This window comes from Festucalex cinctus, chromosome 4 (genome assembly GCF_051991245.1).
Source record: "Festucalex cinctus isolate MCC-2025b chromosome 4, RoL_Fcin_1.0, whole genome shotgun sequence".
In the NCBI taxonomy this organism is placed as follows: Eukaryota; Metazoa; Chordata; class Actinopteri; order Syngnathiformes; family Syngnathidae; genus Festucalex; species Festucalex cinctus.
In genome coordinates this window covers 19,580,213-19,598,379 of record NC_135414.1, presented here as the reverse complement: position 1 = coordinate 19,598,379, position 18,167 = coordinate 19,580,213, and positions in this window count along the sequence as shown.

The following is an 18,167-nucleotide window of genomic DNA, read 5'->3' as shown; positions in this document are numbered from 1 at the left end:
ACCCTGGGTGTACTGAAATATGCACAAACCTTGCTTGTTCTAGCCAAAGAATAACGCAATACCATAAAAAATATGTACTTGGATATATACAAATGTATATATGCATTTTTTTTAAAAATCAGAATAAATAAATATACAAGCAAAAGAAATGTGCTGCGTCCGGACATTGACACATAGCAACAATGTACCTGGTGACTTCAATTCCCACGACTGCTCATGTGGGTGCAAAAGTACATTAACTATTCAAGCACTGCACAGGTGTTGGGCGATAAAATGACAAGTGCATCCGAAAGAAGCAATGCCACTTGGTTTGTGCTCCATAGCTCTGCAGAAGGTGCAGAATTGGACTCTGGGACACTCAAGGTGCACTTTTGGTGAGCTGAAACTTGAATGTTTACACCAATATCCCGCTTAAAGCCTGCAGATTTTTTCGTGGCCATCTGTGATCACAGGCTTGTGTCTGGTGCGATTATGAGAGAGTCACCTTGTGAGTTTAATATCCAAAGAAAAGCAATATTAAAAATGTACTGTTCTGTTTCAACACAACACACAAGACATTGAGAGGATTTTTTTGTTCCCTTATTCCCTCCGTCAGTCATTCTGAACCTGGGTTTGATTGAACCCAAGGGGTGTTGTGACTGTGAGTCAGTCTCAGGTGTTCGGCGGAGGTCAAAACATACACCCGACACATCTAATTGAGGGCGCTTGGCCATCATTAGCTGCAGGTGATCAGGCTACATTGCTTGGCCTGTGTGCTGCAGGGAATTTGGTGTGTGCAGTTGTCGACTTGAGACTGTTGTGATGCTACGTGATACCTTTATTATTATTTTAATAGCTTCATGCTTTGTCGAGCAATAAAAGAAAGTGGTCAGACAAATATGTGCAATGTGAATGTATAACAGATTGTATGGTCTTCAATTGTGGGCTCTTTGCTGTTTTCATTACATCTGGTGCTACTAGGTTCCATTTTAAAGGGATACTTTTTACCAGTTTTCAGCAGTAAAAAGTTAATATCTTGTTTATAAAAGATTTGATAACTTCATTATTTTCCATGTACAATTAACAGCTTTAAAAGTGCATTTTGGCACTTCCTGTCGACTGAAAATGACACGTGTTGAGGGCCCAGGTAACAACCAACAGCTCAACAGGTAAACATTCGCTAAGCCATGATTGGTTGTTACCTGAGCCCGGAACACGTGATGTCATTTTCAGTCGACAGCAAGTGCCAAAATTCCCTTTTAAAGCTGTTAATTGTACATGAAATATAATGACGTTATCAAATTTCATATAAACAAAATATTAACTTTTTACTGCTGAAAATTGGAAAATATGTAAAGTATCCCTTGAAGAAAACAGAGATGGTTGTGTAAGTGCACTATAAATATCAAGTTGGAATGGGAGTCAGCATCCTAACTGGATGATTTGTAATGCCAAATAAGTCAATATGAAGAGACTAAACCTTATTCCTACAGGTCTTCAATTAAAATATATATATATATATATATATATATATATATATATATATAATTATTATTATTATTATTATTATTATTATTATTATTATTATTATCATCAATAAAGATGGGGTTTGATAAATGTGTATAGTAAACTGGTGGGGTGAGGAACTGTAAAAGCAACAATAGACTGTGACAGGTGACTCGTAGAACTTGCCATTACAGAAGCTTGTTAACTCCACTGTGATAATTTGGTGAGAGTTTAATAACACGTTTCATCACAAGAGGGATGCCACATAGCGACAGTTTATAAAACACTTTGAAGTCATTTGAAATATTCATTGTAGCTGAACTTTTGGACTTGATGATATTTTTTTTTAAAGTATGCCCTTTACTGAGGTCAAAAACTTTGTTGGGTCCACACTCTATACATTTACAAGTGTGTGGCATATCCAGGGCGACAGGATTAGACTTAGCTAAACAAATGATTATACAGGAGGTAATTAGCATTTTGTGATTTTTCAATTGACACTCAAGCCGCAACATCGGCCAAGCATCAATACTTGCATAATGGAATGTCGCTCTTTTGTAATCCATATTTGTCATCAGCTCTTTTGCTTCGGTTTTATTAGCAAATTCTACAGACAACCAGTGGGCGCCGAAGTGTGGGCAGAAAATGGCATTATGATGCAGGAGACATGCTCACGGGCTGGACACACATATTTACACAAAAGACAATCTAACAGCCCAAAGACCAACACTGATTGAGAGTCTGTTTGTTTCCAATCTGTCTCTTCCTCTCAGCCCACTGAGCCGCTCGGTCTCTTCTTCCAGGGTGATTTCAGTCTTTTAATTGATTTGTGGCTCTGTTTGCCATTCCTGCCACATGAAAACAAACGTGTTGATGCAACAGTTATTTTTCTCCATCCATCCATCCATTTTCCACCACTACACAGACAACCATTAATGTTCACTTTTGCGCCTACTGGTAATCAGGGTTGCCACATTTACCCTAAAAGTAACATAGTTACTTTTTCTCTCTCTATTTTATTATTAATTTTACATTAAAATACGTGCGTGGGGGTAGGTGCCGTGGGTGAGAAAGGTGTGTTGTTCATTTAGGTCGTGTCAATTCTCTCACGGGGCGGCACGGTAGTCGAGTGGTTAGCACGTCCCCTTCCCAGTTCTGAGGTCTCCGGTTCGAGTCCAGGCTCGGACCTTCCTGGGTGGAGTTTGCATGTTCTCCCCGTGCCCGCGTGGGTCTTCTCCGGGTACTCCGGTCTCCTCCCACATTCCAAAGACATGCATGGCAGGTTAATTGGGCGTTCCAAATTGTCCCTAGGTGTGCATGTGAGTGTGGATGGTTGTTCGTCTCTGTGTGCCCTGCGATTGGTTGGCAACCAGTCCAGGGTGTCCCCTGCCTACTGCCCAGAGCCAGCTGAGATAGGCGCCAGCAGCCCCCGCGACCCTTGTGAGGAATAAAGCGGTCAAGAAAATGGATGGATGGATGGACAATTCTCTCACTGGCGCCTCATGCAGTTGGTGAAGTGTTACTGCCTGTGATAGCAACATGCGCCACTCTCAAATACTGATATTACATGCAGAAGAAATTATCTTCAGTTACTTTTAACGATATCGAAAGAGTAGCAGTTGTCAGGTTACTAGACTGGAAATAGTAAAACGTTAGATTACTTGTTACTTGAAAATGTGTACATTTTGGAATAACACGCTGTAACGTAATGCGTTAGCATCAGTTTTGATCATATAGTCTTCAGTTATACTATCATGCAAGTTTTTTTTTCTTTTTTTTAAATAGATATAATAGTCAACATTGCCACATTTGTCATCACCATCATTATCATGTTGCAAAAAGGCTGCTGGTAGTTTGAATTTAGTTGAATTCCATAAAGTATATTGCATCCATTGATATGTTGTCAAACTATTGGTTGGGGAAAAAAACGAAATAAAATAAAATTAGGGATTTTACATCCCAACCCCCCGGGTTAGAGGCTCGGGTTACATTATGCATCCATTAGATGGCGCTGCGCTAAAGGGAATGTCAACAAAACAGTCAGATAGGTCAGTCAAACTTTATTAATAGATTACAAACCAGCATTCTGACAACTCCATTCACTCCCAAAATAGGTAAAGTATTAGTATTAGCTAGCGATCCAAGATGGCGGGATCTTCTGCGCATGCGCGTCACCGATCGTGCAGGGTCACCGATAGCGTCTTGACAGCGAGACCTGTTGCGGCTCAATATTGATCCATATATAAGGTGCACTGGATTATAAGGCACATGGTCAGCTTTTGAAAAAATCGAAGGCTTTTAGGTGCGCCTTATAGTCGTGAAAATACGGTAGTCACAAAAGGTACCGATAACACTAGTACTTTTAGAGAAAAAAAATTCCCCAAAAAAATGTGATCGTGGCTTACTTCGTTCCCAATCAACCTTGTAAAAACAACATCATTACTCTGATTGAATTGTCCCCAAAAGATGAGCGCTGTCCTTCCGCCAAATGTCTTGAGAGAGTTTGTGGGATTACACAACATTCCGCCTGATGCTTCACAGCGTAGTGAGAGCAACCACACAGATCTTGTTAAGGGCCTGAAAAGCCGACAAGTATATTAAGTGTGATTTAGTTCCAGTGAAGTGCACAGACTTCTTTAGGGTATGTGTGAGTGTGTTTGTGGTTGCGTCTGTCTTTGTGTATATTGTGGTGGAGCACAGGGTTGGGGGTCACACTCCAAATCACTGAAAGCCTGGAGGGAACAAGCTGAGCCAAGTTAGAAATAGCACAGACAAGACTAAACTATTTTTTAATAGCTCCTCCCACTCCATCATTTCATATCCAGGTCTGTCCTCAGCAACACGAAGCTGCTCCAAGGTTAAAAACCATCAATACGCAGACACTCAATAAAATCATCATAGTAGTTTAAGATCATAATAAAACATTTTACGTACATTGTAAATATGCTGTGAGATGTGCATTAAAATCTTGGTGTACACAGTATATCAGTACACTTTTGTTGCTTGTATTGTACTTAATCGATCTAATGAGCTTATGTTGTGTCGTCGTTATGTTCTGAAGAAAATGAGGCATCATAAAAAATGGAATGACTATGATTGTTGAGGCCAGCACCTCCAATTGTCTGCTGGACTGTCAAATGTTCCCATGCTAATATTCCTCAACAGAAATTGCTTGGATGGAGTTATTTGCGTTTCGTTCAGTTGGCTGGTGCATTTTGAAGATGTGTGACGCCTCAGGCTATTGAGTGAGTCGTCTTAGGTGGCAGGGTTGAAAATATTTGATAAGTGGGGAAGAGAATTGTGTCCTGCCACAAAAAACAGTGTATGTTTACATGATGTCAATAAGCCTTTTAAAACCCCGAGTATTGGCAATATTCGGGTTTTGACCATGTAAATGCACAAAACCCGATAAGACCTCTGGTTTATTTGTTAATATAAACAGACATCATTTTTGATCATATGGATTTTTTTCTTTTTGGTGGGGGGTAGTGTGAAAAGTGAGTCCTCTGCGACATGCCAGACTTCTGTGTTGCATTATGAAACTTCAAACCTGGAGGATCATTTTAGCTCATCAATTTCTAATCCTGACAAGTCGATTCCTAAGAACAGCAAAATGTGAACATGTTGAAAGGTTCATTTTGATTTAAAAAAAAAAAAAAAAAAGTTTCTCTTCCAGAGGCACAATTCTTGCCCCTTAAAAACTCTTGTGTTGCTCTTATAAAATGTTTTTCGACATAATTCATTTCTCCTGTCAAGAACCGTCAGTTTGTAGCATTTAGCTGGATGTGAGCAGGGAGTAAAACTCTTTACAGTTCAGAATTCATCTTGTTACTTGTATGAACAGTCACATCATCAATAAGCACCAAACAATGCGATTCAGAGCGCAGGAGGCTTTTTGAGATGTTTTCTGGCAAAGTCTCAATGATGCCGCTGAAATTGGAGACCGCTTAAAACTGCTCTAAATTTCTAAATGGGAAATGTCTTAATTTCAAGATGAGACTCGACACTTTAATCACACCTTGACTGCTTCCTAAATGTGTGCAGTTATACAGCTCTGTAGACTATAATAATACAAATATTGTTCCAGCAATACTTATGTTAGTTGTGTTTTGATTTAGTAAGTGTGTGGCTAGTGAGGACTTGAACGCACAAGGACGACAAGCTTTTCTTGCTGGTTGGTCTATTTCAGTTTGCAATCTGATAGCGTCATTTGTAATCTAGAGCTCTTATGTTATGTTGTCATCATAAACACAAAAGTCACCCAAATAACTTGTGTTCAATCAGTAATGAAAAGTTTTACAGTAAGAAATGACTTTAAAATGCACCCTTTCAAATGTTCTAACACAGTAGTTGAGAAATCAATCTCTTATATGACAGCCATAAATTATCGCAGTTTTCTAATGCCACAACAATAACACTTTATTATGACAGGTATTTGCTATTCAGGGAAGCATACATAAGCACGTCAATTAAGCAAATGCTGGTGGAGGTGTCAGATACTCCAGCGAAGCAGATCTTGATCAGGCGGAGGTGCACCATTTGTTGTACTGACACCAGCTGCAGTGGCTTCCCAAGGGGCGAGAGTTTTGATGCTGCCTATAAATGCCACTCTTCTGCTTCATCAGGAAGTCTCAAAAATGTTTTGACAAGTAAACAAGCAGTTTGAGGGAACAGATTGACAGAGTTGCTAATAAAGGCAATTTAAAGTGAAGCTTCTTTAATCTTGCACTCTGTCTCTGACAATACAGATGTTCCTTAACATGAATCCAGACAAATTGGTGCAAGTGAATAATAATGGCAAACTGATTCGCAAGGAGTGAAGAAGTTGGATACATATTGTAATGTCTTGTATTGTCTGTTCATTGTTGTGCGTATTTGAGGGTGTGGCCAACGAAGTAGGATGTGACGTGAGAGAGACCGGAGGGGGGAGTTGAGGAAGTTGGGGCCGAGTTCGGCAGTCTGTGTGGGGAGTGTGTGAGCGTGAGTTGCGGCTAACAGTAACTCGTGTTAGTTGTGTTTGTTACCGCTGTTGTTGTGGAATTAAAAGCGATCAGATTGGATCAGTGGCTGCGTGCATTCTTCATCACACGTAGGGGCATTACATTGGTGTCAGAAGTTTTGGATTCGCCGTCGTTCTCCTGATTGTGTGAGAGGATGTTCGGCGACCCACTCGGCACTCGGCGGAAGATAAAGGAGGAAGCCGTGGAGTGCGTGATTGACATGCCCGCATCAAGTTGTACCGAGAGCAGTCGTCATAAAGCTGTTACTTCGCGCCGAAGCGAGCGTGAACCCGCCAAAATCGGTCTGTGTGATGACGAGCCCGCCAAAATCGGACTACGGGACGACGTCCCGCGAGATGTCGCGGCGGGCCGGCTGGACGTAAACATTCATGGCGGCGCCCAGGAGCTCGCGTGGCCTGCCATCAAAGCACTCAAGTTCTCCGGGAAGGGGAGTTGGGAGGCATATAGGGCTCAATTTGAATTGGTGGCTGATGCAGCGGGATGGTCACAGAGGGCGAAAGCTGTGCAGTTGGCGCTATCGCTCACGGAGGACGCTACATCCTGTTTGCTGCTGCTGAACCGCGAGGAGAGACTTGATTATGACGCATTGGTGGGAGCGTTACAAAGGCGGTTTGGAGAGTTTAACTTGCGTGACTCGCTGCGCTGTGAATTTAAGCAGCGTGAAAGACAGCCAGGTGAGCCGCTACGTTACCTCGCACATGAGATAGAGAGCCTGGGTCGGCGCGCATATGCTGGAATGCCCAACGCGGTCCAAAACGAACTGATACGGGACCAGTTTATTCAAGCTCTCAGACCAGATGAGCTGCGCATGCACGTGCAGCTCGCTCACCCACCAGCCCTGGGAGAGGCGCTTGATCTCGCCACGGAGAGGGAGATTGCAGCCAAGGGGGCGCTCCAGACATTGGCTTGCCCCGTTTCTGCGACCTCGGTGACGGAGGGAGGGGAGCGCAGACCTGCATGGGTGGATGAGCTAGTGTGTGCAATAAAGACCCGCCCAGCACAACAGGAGGAAGGGAGTGATCGAAAAATGCGCCCAGCTGTCTGCTGGGGATGTGGGCAACCAGGTCATCTGCTTCGCCGCTGCCCAAAGACGACGAAGCAGCAGGGAAACGAAACAGGGTCCGTGTAGACCGGACTACGCGGACCCCTCCAGTTGTTTACCGGGAATTGCAACCTGCATGCGGAGAAGATGTGTGCAGGGACCCACACGTCCAGGACGAGACTGTTGTAATGGTGGGCTGGACGGATGTGGGGGACCCCAGTCTTGTTCACTTGCAGATTGGGGACGTTTCCTGCACTGCCCTGGTGGACACTGGCTCTTCAGCCACGATTGTGAGGCCTGACGCTGTTCCAGTGGGAACCGTCTTGAGACCAACCCTCACAGAACTGAGGACCGTGACCGGTGAAACATCCCGGATGAGAGGAAGAGGGACATTTGTGTTTGTCCTTGGAGATCTGTCAACAACTCACTCAGCCTGGGTGGCTGACATTTGTGACTCTTGTATACTAGGTCGGGACTTTTTGAAAGCTGCAAATATTGTGGTGGACTTGGGAGCTGGGGTGCTCATCCTGCCGAGTGGTCAGCATGTGAAGCTGATTACAGCCTGTCAGCAGGGTGCTGAGGGGGTGACCATTAAAACCGCAAATCCAGAAGTGACGAGTCCGCCGGTGTGGGCGCCACACTCAAACCCACTACAACCGACGGTAGATTGGGTAGAGTTCGCTCGCCCTGAGATGGACAGACCACTGGGGGGAGTGATGGCATCAAGCCCAACCGTGTCAGTTGCAGTAACCCCAGGCCGGCCAGCAGAGAGCCGGATGGGGGCGATTCGGTCCATCTGGGAGAAGAACTGTGATGGCCTGGATGTCGTACAGCAGGAACAGCTGTGGCAGGTGCTGTGGGACTTTGAAAGCATTTTTGCCCTCACTGAGAATGAAGTGGGTCTCACCCACCTGGTGGAGCATCACATTGACACTGGGAATGCGCGGCCAGTCAAGGTACGCCCCCGACGCCTACCTTTGGTCCGGCAGGAGGCCGCTGACCAGGAGGTCCATGCGATGCTAGAGGCAGGGATCATAGAGCCATCCAACAGTCCCTGGGCATCTGCCGTGGTCATGGTGCCCAGAAAAAAGAGCTCCAGGCCCCGGTTCTGTGTAGATTACAGGCCGCTCAATAAGGTGACCAAGAAGGACTGCTACCCGCTTCCGCGGATCGACGACACATTGGACCTGGTGTCCGGGTCTGCGTGGTTCTCCTCGCTTGACCTGCGCAGTGGTTACTGGCAGGTCCCCCTCACGGCTGAGTCGAGACCTAAGACGGCGTTCTGCACAGCCAGAGGACACTGGCAGTTTAAGGTCATGAGTTTTGGGCTGTGCAATGCGCCAGGGACATTTGAACGACTGATGGACACAGTGCTGGCCGGTGTTTCAAGACAAAGTTGTTTGGTGTACTTGGACGACGTCCTTGTCCATGGTGGGTCTTTCCCGGCCGCGCTAGAGTCTCTGAAGCTGGTGCTGGGGAGAATTGCAGTGGCTGGACTGAAACTGCACCCAGAAAAGTGCCACTTCATGCAGCGGGAGGTGGAGTTCCTGGGCCACCGAGTGAATGGTGAAGGCATCAGCACACTGGAAGGGAAGATCAGCGCCATCAAAGACTGGCCGGTCCCGAGGGACCAGAAGGAGCTGAAGAGCTTCCTCGGGCTGGCCTCGTACTACAGGAAGTTCGTGAAGGGATTTTCTTGCATTGGAGCCCCCCTGTTCCGCCTCCTTCAAGCTAACCAATCCTTCACGTGGACGCCAGCCTGTGAGGGGGCGTTCTCCAGTCTAAAGAGGGCCCTCATGGACGCTCCTGTTCTCACCCCGCCGGACCCGGCATTGTCTTTTGTGTTGGACACGGACGCTAGCAACGTCGGCATGGGGGCGGTGCTTTCGCAGGTGGGTCCGGAGGGTGAGCGAGTGGTGGCCTACTTTAGCCGTATTTTCAACAAGAGTGAACGGCGCTACTGCGTCACAAGGCGTGAACTGCTGGCAGTTGTCTTGGCCACACGCCATTTCAAATATTACCTGTGTGGCGTGCCCTTCACCATCCGGACAGACCACGCTGCACTGCAGTGGTTGATGTCATTCAAAGAACCAGAAGGCCAAGTTGCACGGTGGCTGGAGGAGCTGCAGGCATTTCATTTCACTGTGGTGCATCGAGTTGGGGCTCAACACACCAATGCTGATGCTCTTTCTCGGCGTCCATGTGCTTTGGATGGCTGCAGCTATTGTGACCGGCGGGATGCCAGAGAGCTGGAGCTGCGGGGAGAGGAGGCTGCAGGGGGACCTTCATGCTGCACTCTAGAAGCCGTGGATGTCTCAGAGTGGGCTGCCAAGCAGGAAGATGACCATGATCTCAAACAGGTGCGACAGTGGGTCCAGAGTGGCAGGAGGCCACCCTGGGAAGCCGTGATGGGACTTTCCGTTGGCACCAAGGGCCTTTGGAGCAAGTTTGCTGTCTTACGCATAAAGGACGGCGTGTTGCAGCGTGCATGGAAAGAACCAGCCACCGGAGAAGAGAGATGGCAGGTGGTGGTGCCCGGAACTCTCAGAGAGGCGGTGTTGAGAGCATGTCACGGGGGCACTGGCTCGGGACACTTCGGCAGCGCAAAAACCCTCCGACGGCTCCGCCAGGGGTTCTATTGGGGCCAACATAGACGTGATGTGGAGGATTTCTGTCGGCGGTGCGATGAGTGTGCAGCTTACAAGGGGCCCCAAGACCAGTCGCACGCACCACTTCAACAACAAGCGGTTGGTGCACCCATGGAAAGGGTTGCTGTGGACATTATGGGTCCTTTTCCTCTGACGGACAGAGGGAATCGGTATGTGCTCTGTGCGATGGACTACTTCACAAAGTGGCCAGAGGCATATGCACTGCCTGACCAGGAGGCGGGGACAGTAGCTGATGCGCTACTGGAAGGCATGTTCAGCAGGTTCGGGACTGCAGATATTCTCCACAGTGACCAGGGCCGGAATTTTGAGTCTAAAGTTTTTGCAGCTCTTTGTGAACGTTTGGACATGCAGAAGACACGCACCACCCCCTTGCATCCGCAGAGTGATGGTTTGGTGGAACGATTCAACCGCACCATGCAGCAGCAGCTCGCTATCCTGACCTCCGAACACCAGCGTGATTGGGACCAGCACATCCCGCTGGTGCTAATGGCTTATCGGTCAGCCGTGCAGAGTTCCACCAGCTGCACACCTGCTCTGCTGATGCTGGGACGCGAGATCCGGACTCCAGCGGAGTTGGCGTTCGGGAGACCACCAGGCAGTGCAGAGGACCGGCCCGGGCTGGAGTACGCCCGGAAACTGCAGGATCGGATGGAGGCAGCACATGCATTCGCCCGTGACCAGCTGGAAAAGGCCGGCGTGCGACAAAAGAGGAACTATGATGTGCGGAGTAAAGGGCGGAACTTTCAGATCGGTGAGCTGGTCTGGGTGTACACACCCAAAAGAAAGAAGGGGCGCTGCCCCAAGTTTGACAGTCATTGGGATGGGCCCTGTAGGGTTCTCGAGCAGCTGGGGGAGGTGGTGTATCGGGTGGCAGTTCCCCCTAGGGGCAGGCGGGTTGCCCTGCATCGGGACAGGCTGGCTCCGTACCGGGGCATTGGTGTTCCTGCTTTTGAGGCGGGCCCCGCTTCGCCCAACGTTTCGGGACAGGCTGGAGATCCACGTTCCACAGTCGTCCCCGAGAATGTTCAGCCGTCTGGAGATGGGCCCGTTTCAGGCCAGGGCCGACCCCGGAGACGGAGGCGAAGACCGCGGCGATTAGAAGATTTTTTTGTTTACCCCTCGGGACGAGGGGCTTCATAAAGGGGGAGGCAGTGTAATGTCTTGTATTGTCTGTTCATTGTTGTGCGTATTTGAGGGTGTGGCCAACGAAGTAGGATGTGACGTGAGAGAGACCGGAGGGGGGAGTTGAGGAAGTTGGGGCCGAGTTCGGCAGTCTGTGTGGGGAGTGTGTGAGCGTGAGTTGCGGCTAACAGTAACTCGTGTTGATTGTGTTTGTTACCGCTGTTGTTGTGGAATTAAAAGCGATCAGATTGGATCAGTGGCTGCGTGCATTCTTCATCACACGTAGGGGCATTACAATATGCAGTAATCATGCAAGTGATCATTGCTTCATATTCTTAGAGTGCTATGTCAGTTCTACTCTGTTAGTTTTTTTATGTCAACTTGAAGAGGAAACAAACTAGATTTTGCAGTGCTGAACAAATTTAAAAAAAAAAAGTTTTTTTTTCTGTATATAGTTTAGAACGTCAATTGAAGTCATATAAATTTAATGCATGTTTTTTCACGCTTGTTTGTATTTTCGCCAGAGCTGTCAAACGATGAAATTTTTTAATCAGATTAATCACATTTTAGAATTAATCATGATTAACCACTTAATTAAAAAAGGCTTTTTATCGATATTTTTTTGTCAATTTCGAGGAGCATTTGTTGTGTTGATTATTTCTCGATTTAATATTATGAGGACATCTTCAACATTTTTTGATCCACTAAACACTCTCATTCGACTTTTTCTAATTAGGTAATTACTTGCATAATTTAAAAAAAAAAATAAAATCCACTCTTCTGACATAAACAAATATACTTAATGTCATACACAAACATTTATTAAATGCTTTACTTTAATGCATGTAGTTAAACACAACCTGTGCTATATTAAACGTAACCATCTGCTGTTAAGCTAACGGATCATCTGCAGTCAAAATTAATAGTGTGATTAATCTGCGATAAAACGTGATTAATTTGACAGTTTTTTGTGATTAATCAATGAGTTAACGCTTTAACTTTGACAGTACTAATTTACGGAAAACTCAAACAAACTTGATTTCAAACTTGCGGCCTGGGGGCCATTTGCAGCCCACGTGCTGATATTTTGCGGTCCTCTATTTTATTTTTAGTGCATGCGGCCCCCAACATTTTTGCTGTGTCGTTGCTCTTGGTGTTTTGTGTATTTTATTTTATTTTTTAACTTATGGGTTAGCATTGCTCAGGCTGATGACAGCTTTTGGGAAAACATAATTTTGAAGTGCCATCAAGAGCAAGGAAATGATATGCTGTCACCCAGTCCCAGTCATGTCTTTTTCGAAATCTGCCATGAAGAGAAAAGTTAGCGGCGAGAACAGCCAATTTTAAAAAATACATTAAAAAAAAAAAAAACAGGAGATGGAATGTTTCTTGTTGAGCACAGGGACACTCCGACATGTCTCGAAAGCACAGAGAAAGTTGCGTGGCTCAAGAAATCAGATGTCATCACTCAACGAGACATGCTGATGAATATGCAAAGTGGCAGGGAGATGAGAGAGGTCAACAATCTAGTTCACGCTCTGAAGAACCATTAATGCACTGAACTGTTAGAATTTGATTAGTTTTACTTTTTTGAATACGTGAACCCTTTTTTTTTTTTTTTTTTTTTTTTTTTATTACAAAAATGCTGTGATTAATTTTTGGTGAGAATTCACACACTGCATTGACATGGTCCAAAACTCATGTCAAGCCATGTTTCTTATTCAATAAATCATGATTGAAAAGCTTCTGTCTGTTTTTTTGTTTGATCTTGCCATATTTATGTCGTTAAATGCAGAAGACATTAATTAATGATGCAGCTGAGATGAGTGAGATGATCTTTTCAGAGTCAAGATTTCAAAAGTCACCTTCTATTTTTATGGTTGAATTAATTTTTCTTTATGTCGCAAAATTCTACAAAAATATCTGATTCCACAAGTGGAAATGGGGGCGGGTTTGAAGATGTAGCAGGTGTATATGCATGCAGGGCAGAAGAGGCATGACAGTAAGTAGGAGGCGCAGGCGGGCGAAGTGTCAGGAGGTTTCGAGGACTGTCAATGGAAACGCTGGCCTCGCTTGTCCTGGCATTGCACCAGACTCCCTGAGCGCAGCGTTGTTTCCGGAAGCTTCACTTTTTCCCCCCGCCGCTGGTACAAGACGTCCTCTCTGCGGCTGTCGCCGCTAACAGACGCCATCCGTCACAGTTGCTCAGAAACCGCTCGCATCCAATCTCACACCACTGCTGTGAAGGCAACTGTTCGAGCTTGTCTCACAAATCTGCTCCAAAGGCATATATTTACACACTGTCACAGCAACACTCAGACACAAAGAGCGACAGAAAAATTCTTGCTTCACTTTGCCAGAGCCACTTCTGCTGAATTTGTCACCGTCCAGCTTTTTATATCCCGCGCTTTGTTAGTTGGCTGCTGGATATACAGTCAGAATCCACCTCATATTGTCAGCGTTTTCTGGATTTACTGTCTTCATCTGAGCGTTAAGGGCTGTCAGATGGGACACATCCCAATGTACACAATTGCATGGAAATGTTCTTTGAATATTTAGAGTTGCATTATGTTCAACATTTATCTTAATATTTATCTTATACTTAACATAGTGGGTCGTCTTTAGCTCAAACTGATAGCTATAAATAAGAAACTTTTTTTTGTGTGCAAAAAAAATTGCATTTCACTGGCATCAGGCATGATTCTCATACCTCCAAAATCGCCACTTTTCAAGAAAGGAGAAAGAAAAAAAAAATATGGGCGAGATATTTTGGATCCCCATGTGCCCGCTTCACACATTTCAAAAACCTTTGATTGGCCACAACTGAAATCAGCTATGATCAGCCCCACAGTCGTGCAGAGCTCCCTCTCTCACCCTCTTGCTCAAGGTCAGCTCCAAGTGAGAATAAGATATATAGGAAACTGATCCAATTTTTATTTTTTTTTCCGCCAATCAGCGATTAGAAAATGGTGCGATACATACATCTATCTAAAAAAAACGTTCATATTTACTCTACAGTCCAAAGCTGCCCTTCGCCCGGAATAAGACCGGGCCACAAATAGCAAATGCATAGGGGAAACAAAAAATCTTCAACAAACGCTGCTATACATACAATACAACAAAGCAGTAGTAGGCGGTGATTTTCAGACTTCGGCCTTCACTAAGAACTTCATATTGAGACTCTATTGTTGTACAAATACATCCAGTACCGTAAAATATTTGTAAAAGCAGTGAATGATATTTTTAATATCCTGAAGGCAGAGGTCACCTTCAGTCTGTGCTGCACTTTTACCAAGGGTCTTTGTTGATAGACAATTGCATTATGCAGTGACCTTGTCATGATAAAAAAATAAATAAATAAAAAATAAAAATCTCTTACACAACCCAAGGAGAAAAAGCATTAATTCATTTGGGCGGAGATGACTGGATGTGCACCAGGTTTTATGTTAAGAGTGTCATTTTTATGTGCACTGTATTTTATGTGATCTCATATGCATTTCATTGTTCTTTATCTGTCTCATGTCCACCGTCATTGTTTCACCTGGCTGCAAGACAAATGTACCCCTGGGGGGGATGAAGTTAAACTCCAAAGTTAATGTGCCCATCACATTCCAAAATTTTAAATATGGCGTATGTGGGTGCGTGTTAGGAAACTGTCAATACACCACAGCAAAGTTACCCAGTCGACTGGTCGTGCGAAGAGATGTACTAATCCCCCTAAACGATTGGGATGATTCGTTTGTCGCTCTCACAAATTTGACGAGATGTGGTATCAAATCGAGGATGCAATTCAAGATGGAGAGCATTGATATAGCTTTCACCACAAATCCATTACCATTTGCTCTTATCTTAGGCAGAGCACTTTAACATTTCATGATGCATACTGCAGGTTTTCTATCTAACCGTTCTTGCAATTTCTCTTAAAAGCTGAACATTGTTTTGATTATTTGTTTGAAAAAGAACTAGCAAAAAACAATTTGGTGTGCATTCAAATGAAAATGAAAAGTAATCCTTTATTGCATTTCGAAAATAACATTATTTGTATGCTGCAGTTTTAATTTACAACTCTTTATACCCACTAGATTCGCTTTCTTTCTTTCTTTTTCTTTTTTAAAAATCACATTGGATGAAACTCCACTATCCATATCATCCAGCACATCTGAGAGTGTTCATCAGTTCATCATTATTTTTGTAGAAGGAGCATATTTCTGATAGCGCTCTTGAATCGAATCTCTTTATATCGTGCAGACGAATCCAAAGTGTACGTTTATTTGAAAATATACGTATTGATTGTAGAATATTAAATGTTTTGTATTCCTGCTCGCATCGTGTTTGTTAATGGAGCGCTCCAAGTCTGTTTGACATGCCTATGGCTATTGGCGGCTTCATCACAACTGTGCTTGTTGAACTCATCTCATCATCTCTCACTCTTCTTCTGTGCCTCTCAGCTGCCATTATTTATTCAGTTTGTTTGGCGGGACTCAGCAGCCGCAGCAGCCCCCGCCTGGCAGACCTATTGAACTGAGGCATAATAGATGTAATACATCAATGCGTTTGAGCTGAGAGCCTTTAATTAGGCCTTCCTGCTCGTTTCATCAATTCCCCGTGCCCTCCTGGGATTTGGGGGAGGGCTGTTGGCGATACAGAGAGGCCTCCTGCGCTGCATGTGAATCACACTGCCACCTCCTCAGCCGATCGCTTTGACTCCTCAGTGGCTCCTTTGTCCCTGAAACCGCCAGCCTCTTGTCCTCCTCCCGGCCAGTCCTCTGCCACTCACGTAGGCAGGGTGAGATGACTCAATTGTTAATTGTCATCTGAATGTCCAAATTAAAAACAAATCCGCCTCCTGGATGTGAGGAGTAATCGCGTATGTTTAGATCTCTTCGCGTGTACGTGTCCCTGTTATGCACTCAATGTACGATTGATGTGATTGGGCGGGTAAAAACATGGAGCAAGAGAGTGGCGAAAAACAATGGTATTGTAAAGGTGTTTTGTTTACACAGACGAGTATCCATGATTCCGGGAAAATAATAATAAACATGTGTCTGACGGAATGGCTTTCAAAACAAAGATGGACATCTCTACTCTAAACAGAGAAATCAGGAATTGTTAACGTGCAGGCAGAAACAAAAACACGTTGGATTAACAAAAACGAAGTGCAACACAAAACCCACACCAACACCCATGCACACTCCGTAGCTACCTAAATGATCTCAAGGTCCCAACCTCTCACACCCAAAGTGATAATCATTAAAAATAATAATAATAATAATAATAATAATAATAATAATAATAATAATAATAATAGATTCTGGTAAACGGGCACAACCCAACGAAAACTGAGTTATTTCAAAATGGAGTTAACACACCCGAATCCTGACTGTCTGCAAGTGCTACACACGAATGGTCTCGCTAAATGAAGGAATTAAAGACAGCTAGGATGAAAGACTAACACGATGCACCAAAAACAAAAAGCAGAACACAGAACACAGCCACTTCTAAAGGCAACAGGATCCTGTTTATCTTGTGACACAATCAATGCAGCTGGCGACCCTACTGAGACCAATTACCAATCAGGCCACTCCCAATCAGCTGATTGGTCGGTAGAGTTGGGGGACAACGCCACCAAGCAGGGAGGAGTAGGTGTTTAAGGTTAGGATTAACCCTCACAACACAAAAAACACAAAATTAACGTCCATGAAAAATCGAAGTCCATGTCTTTTTTTTTAATGGTTGTATTTGTGGCATTATGTAGTCATGACCTCGCTCTCTAGGTCATGTTTTATAAAAGCCACACAACACTCAACTGGACCAATCTGCTGCGGATGCTACTATTTTCTTCATCGTCATTCACATTTCAAATTAATCATCACACAAAAGTACGGTAAGGGTAAATTGACCATGACTCTTCAATGTTAAGTGTTTGAATGAATGGCATATTTTCATACTTTCCCTCACAAGATTAATTGAATTAATTTTGTCAAGGCCAAAATTTGAAATAGTAAAAGGGAGAACACTAGACCAGTGATTCCCAACCAGGGTGTTATGGCAGTTCTGATGGTATGTCGATAAGAAACAAAACAAATAATAATAACCTGAGCCTCGATCACAGCAGTTGTTCAGGTGAAAAAAAAAAAAAGGTGTTTGCTCCTAAGGCGAATGCAAAGAAAAGAATCTTGGGCCAGAGGGAAAAAAAACAAAACAAAACGAAGAAATGGCAGGAGGACATGTAAAGGTGATGATCCTGTACCATCCATCCACACATGGCTTTGAACACCATCAACCACCGCATCAGTCTGAGGACTGAGGTTTGACTGAACGTACAGTTTGCACAGCACAAGCTTGCATTTGTTACACAGACCAGTGGGATAGATAATATGCTTGCCAAGCTGCAGTTGATCAAGCAGCGACTGTCTGAAAGACCCGTGACTGTCTTCACCTTGTGGGTGACGAAGGCAGCACCGGGTCGGTTGCAAAGAGGTTGTCATAAAGTCTGCCTGGGAGTTAGCAGCTTCTCTTGCTCGCTTTGCGCGTCAAGCTTTCATCGGTGATGTTTATTTTCAGAGACAAAAGTCTATTGTCTTGTATTTTTCCTGTCTGTCGGCTACACACTCCACCAAGAGGGTTGGCTATAATTTGGGAGGGTAAAGAAACTCTTTGTTTTTCTCAATCAATCCCCCCATTTGCTATTTTTTTTTCTCACATGATTTAAAAGTTGATTCTCCCCAACAATACTATCGGTATAATTGACATCACACAAAAACACCATCCAAACACAAATTCATAATCAAGAATCAATATGATGAAGGAAAAAAAAGTAGCAGTCAC